This window comes from Urocitellus parryii, chromosome 6 (genome assembly GCF_045843805.1).
Source record: "Urocitellus parryii isolate mUroPar1 chromosome 6, mUroPar1.hap1, whole genome shotgun sequence".
In the NCBI taxonomy this organism is placed as follows: domain Eukaryota; kingdom Metazoa; phylum Chordata; class Mammalia; order Rodentia; family Sciuridae; genus Urocitellus; species Urocitellus parryii.
In genome coordinates this window covers 80,232,614-80,238,403 of record NC_135536.1, presented here as the reverse complement: position 1 = coordinate 80,238,403, position 5,790 = coordinate 80,232,614, and the positions used below count along the sequence as shown (strand labels likewise).

The window sequence follows — 5,790 nt, the reverse complement described above, 5'->3', positions numbered from 1 at the left end:
ATTAAATTTAACACATAAGACACAATTGCATACAAATCACAAGTTAAGGCAAAGGACGAAAATGAAAAACTACAAATAAATAACAAGATGTTCCCTAAGCCCAGCAAATAAGAATTCCATTCCCAATTGCCTCCTTTGACCTTGGAGAATATAATGAGTCACTGGCTATCATAATACAGAGTTGGCTAAAATGTACCTCAGGGGAGGTTTTTCAAAAGAGGTTATCATAATGAAATAAAGACACTGCTTTTTAATAATTAATACTATATCTACCATGTGCCCAATTTTTTTGACCTGTATATTGAAAAGATCTACCCTGAACATTTTAAACTATTTTAAACCAGTACTTTTTTTGTTTTGCCATTCTTAATTCCTGTTATTATATGAAAATTAATTTGTAGATATTAAGGTGCAAACACTTAAATGAAAAGATTAAAATTTTCCCCTCATAAATGTACCTGAAATTACCACATTTATCAACTACCAGATATTTTTGTCAAAGTTAAAAGTTTCCTTAATCCACTTTGCAGTTAGTATCACTAGAAAGAATAACTCTTCTTATTTCTATCATTAAATATTCATTTCTCTATTTTTTTATTCCTATTAAATAAATCTTTGACAGGATTTACTCTTGTTTAAAATATCTCCTTATCAATATAAATAATGTTTCAGACATATCTCTATACTGTTTGTGTATCAATTCTCTTTGTCTTGCTGTTTTCCCTGTGTGAGTATACTGGAATCCATCTTTATGTCTGCCTCTCGGATTAGCCAAGCTTACACAACTAGAAACGAGAATAGCTTGGGAAAGTAGATGGTAAATGTGGATTTGTGGCTGAGTCACTGAGCAACTTGGTGGACAAGTAAGACTCAGTCCCAGGGACTATACAGATTCCAGTTCTGGAAGAAGATTCCTGATTGATAAAAGATTTCACTGATAATCCTGGGCAAAAACAGCAAACAAATAAAGAAACAAAAAACTATTTTTGGTGTTTGTTTTTAGTCTTGTTTTTAAATTTAGTTTCTTTCCAATTGCCCAGTCTGGCCTTGAAACCACAATCCTCCTGCCTTAGCCTGCCACCAACCCTCACTGGAAAAAAATATTCATTTGGAAATGAACACCCCTGCGGGAAGTGATTCAGGTGTTCAAAGATTGGGAATAGCTATTCCATTCCTATAGGGGAGTTGTTTACTCATTGCTAAACTGCAGGACTCCCTTCAGAGGAATAGTGAACAGAAGGCTACAAACAAGTACTTAAAGGTCCAGTGCAAGGGCCTGAAGAAATATTTGGTAGGAAAAAAACAGAAGTTTATTTCCTGTGGTGAAGGGATAGTACTTACCTACTTTTAACATCTAATGCAATAATGCTCCAGAAATGTATAAGCACTTATCCAGATATGGGTGTTGTTGGGAGTTTCCCTGAGGATTCCTTGGGTTTTTCTCATAATGGGTCCATGAATGTAACATGGCAGCGGGCAAATTGCCAATGGGAGGATAACAGGTTATTTAAAAATTTTTTTTCAGTTGATTCACCCACCTGGGCTTGTGAATAGCTCATGATCCCCATGAATCCCAAACCACAGATGATGACCTGACCGTTACTATGATTGGTCCCAGGGGGTTCCTGTTTTAGGATAACTGACTTTCATTTCCCTATATAAGCTGGCAACAGCTTGCAATAAAGTGCTTCATTTTTGTCATTGCTATCTGTGTGTGTGCATTTTAATCTCTGACGACGAGTCTTGACTGTTCATCTCGTGCCAAAACCCAGGAGGGGGAGTTTCCTCATTCTGAGGACCACCTCTCTCAAGGTTCGCCCTTCTCCTTCACCTTTTTGAGCGCTGCTGCTACATTTCACCCAACATCGGCTCTCCAATAGGTAATTCCTTCTGATCCACAATCAGTGAGTTCCCCTTCCCCTTTTTGGGAGTCCATCTCCAAACAGCTATATGCAAAGACTTTGGCTGTGATCTACCAGCAAGGCCCTTGACACTTAGTTTGGAGGAGAGAACGCACCCCACCACGACTTTCACAGTTAAGGTGGACTCTCTGGATGCCCATTTCATAGTTGAAAAGTTATAGGAACCCAAGAATAAGCGCTCTCTGACTCTCTTCTTCCCAATTCTCCTTCTCCTCTCCTGGGAAAAGCCCTGATGTCAGGTGGCCTGTGACTCCCCACCTTCAGAAGGTCTCACCAATTGGGCTCTTGGGTGACGACTCATTTGTCCTCTAGCAGACATGCCTAATGTGGTTCACATACAATGAGGTTTTATTTGGTGTCCTGTACTGATATATGCTGCAGTGGAGATGAATACTAAAGTCACTATGCTTGTTTGCAGGTTCTTTTTCATATTATTAGTGGTGTAGAAAGACTGAAAAGATGATTTTTCCATAATTAAGGATTGTTCTTGTATGGATTTCAGAGAAATAATTCACAACATTGGCTGATTAGTAAAATTTAAGATCTCTGCATTGCCTCAAATCTACATATGTATCTGGAAACTGGAACTATTTATAGCTATAAACTATATTCCTTGAATTTTAAACTATATCATAAGGTCAGTGTATTGTCAATTTAAAGTACATGCAATGAATTTCTGGGCAGTAAGCCTTTTCCTGGGAACCTACATCATAACTCCTGAGTCTTTTCAAAGACTTTTTTATCTCTTTATTTCTTAATGTATAAATGGCTGGATTGAGGAGATGTGTAAAAACAGAATAAAACACAGCAAGAAGTTTGTCCAACCAGGTGATGTTGAGTGGCCACACATAAATGAAGATACAGGGCACAAAAAAGATCACCACAACTGTGATGTGGGCACTGAAGGTGGACAGGGCTTTAGATGCACCAGTTTTAGATCTCTGACAAACACTGAGAAGAATATATGTGTATGATATCAGCAAGAGGATAAAGCAGGTTATAGGCACAAACCCACAGTCAACATTCATCAAAATGTCTAAATTATAGAAATCCATGCAGGCCAGCTTGATCACCAGAGGCATATCACAGAAGCTGTCTGTTTCCCTGGGGCCACAGAAAGGCAACTGCACTATCACAGCCAGGTGACTCATGGCATGCACAAAGCCAGTGGTCCAGGAAGAAACCACCAGCCCAATGCACCTTTGCAGGCTCATAATGGTGGAGTAATGAAGTGGTTTGCAGATGGCTACAGAGCGGTCATAGGCCATGGACACCAGAAGCACCATCTCACTTGCTGCAATGAAATGGGCAAAGATGACTTGATACATGCAACCTGTAAAGGAAATGGTTTTGCTCTCCCTGAGAAAGTCTGTGATCATCTTAGGAGTGGTGACTGAGAAAAGCCACATATCACAAAGGATAGGTTGGCCAAAAAGAAGTACATGGGGGAATGGAGATGAGGGTCAGTGACGATTAAGGTCACGATGATAATATTTCCAGATACAATGATCACATAAAGCAACAAAAATATCATGAAGAGTAAGACCTGCATACTCTATGAGTGTCCAAGTCCCAGAAGCACAAATTCTGACACTGTGGACTGATTTCCTCCATCAATTTTATTGAGTATGCCCTCTAAAATAACCTGGAGAAAGTAGATTAGCAGTTAGTGGGAGGAGAAAGGAGACTAAATGTCACATTGAAATTCTTCATATCTAACATTAAAAGTTGTGATTGCAAGGAGAAACATTGGTTAAATATGAATAGCATCATATCTCCAAAATAATCTAATTGTAAGCCTGACTTTCTTGTCTGTGAAATGTAATTTTTATTTAAATGATTTGCCTAGAAAGCTCTCTTACAAGAAATGAGTGAGGAAAGCAGTGAAGCAAGGTGAAATCTAAACAATGATTGTGGTTTCACTTGGTATTGTGGTTATGTACACTACTAAGTGAAAAAAAAAACTGAGCCTGAAACTCACAATCATCACATTTTATAAAAAAATTAAATTATGCTGGGGAAGATAATGGAGAACTGATATTGCAACCCAGTAGAAATGATTTGACATACTCTTACTGTTTCTATGTCCTATGTTTAATGATTTTAAGTCCTGATAAAACTTCCTCTTAAAAGATGATAAAATTGAAATTTTACTTCTCTTTCTAAAAGACATCTTCAGCCACCCTTAATGGGAGAAGCTGAATTGAGGGCCATATAATAAAAATTTGGCATATGATTTGGATACAAAACCAGGCATAAAATGTATCAGCATTTAAAATTTATCAGAGGATAGAATGTATTTAGTAAAGTGAATGGGTTAGGAAAAAATATGTTTACTATAGAGTCACATAGAAGTGGATGAACCAAAGTGGATGGAAACTCAAACTTAGATTCAAATATAATGAGTTCTAGATATCTTAAGGTTAGCAAAAAAATTCATTTCCCTTAAATTGTATCAGTGGATGGTAGAAAATCATAGGCTTTGAAACATTAATTTCTTGACAATCAAAAATACAAATCTCTCTCTCTCTTCTGTTTTTTCCCTCTCTCCCTCTCTTTATGTATCCATCTCTCTATATATGTATATATACATATATACATACATTTATATGTTTACATATACATATAATAGTTACAACAGATTTTATTGCTTTCTACATAAATATATATACATATGCATATGCATGTATATGTGTGTATGTATGTGTGTGTGCATATATATATATATATATATAAATTGGGAATAAATTTCATTTGCATACATGTGTAAATAAATTGCACCTTTGGAATGTTAGTACTGAATGAATGTAAAATTAAACTTTCAAGAGTAAACACCAATATTGCTTAGCTTGATCTCTTAGCAAATGACTATACTTCCCTCTGGAAAATAACCCATTTTATGCTCAAGATGGATGGTGGGACCATAATATCCCTCCACCATGATTATTTCTTGGCATTGTTTTTCTCATCTTTTTCTAGCCTTTAAAATGTCACATTTGGACCAAGGAGAGCAGGTGAGTAACAAAATCCATTACCTTAGTGTGACTAATTTTCGTTCACTTTTACTGAGGACTCAGAAGTACAGATTAAAAAGAGAAAAATTGCAAAATCAAACAAAAATTTGCTAGGGAAAAGGAGATATATGATAATAGTCTCATAAGTTGCAAATAGACGTTATGTACTGTCATAGAGATTTACCAAATTTCTAAGAAAAATAAATCAATATTACAACTAATTGATTTATGCCCATTGCAAAATTTGAACAGATTGAACTTTTAACCAAAATTTAGTTTCTTTTTACAGAATATTTTCTGGGCTAAATTTTCAAAAGATATTTCTATACCCCCTGGAATAAATTACATAGACAGTACTGTCACAAATACTACTGCAAATATGTTTGAGATAGAAATTTACTAAAAGATAACTATGCATATTCAAGAGAAACAAATGACCCATAAAAACTCATATAGCTACTTAAAAATAAGTTTCGGAACTATTATTTTTGAAAATGTTGGTGAATAATTATACAAAACAGATTTATTGATTAATATTTGCATTTTTCATGCATATATAGGACTTAGATGATTTAATTAATTCTGTGATAACTACAGGTGAAATATGTAGTTATATTCTATAGTTCATAATTATACTCTTTATTCTTAGGCTGTTAGTTTAGTCATATTTTGTAATAACCAGGTTTAGAACGTTTCTGTGTGTTTTCTTTTTTCTTTATGCTAAGAGCTATCATCATATACTATGCATTCTTTGATAATAAAAATAATTTTATCCTCTTAAAAGTCAGGGACTTCTTGAACAAGGTTTACTAGAACCTGTTCATGTTGATTCATGGGGAAACGACTATGTCTTC

The 5,790-nt window shown here is 35.4% G+C and overlaps 1 pseudogene; it reads right to left on the bottom strand.

Moving 5' to 3' along the window:
* Nucleotides 1-2,560: 2,560 nt before the first annotated feature.
* On the bottom strand, nt 2,561-3,474 carry LOC113178063 (olfactory receptor 4K3-like; annotated as a pseudogene).
* Between the last annotated feature and the right edge of the window lie 2,316 nt (nt 3,475-5,790).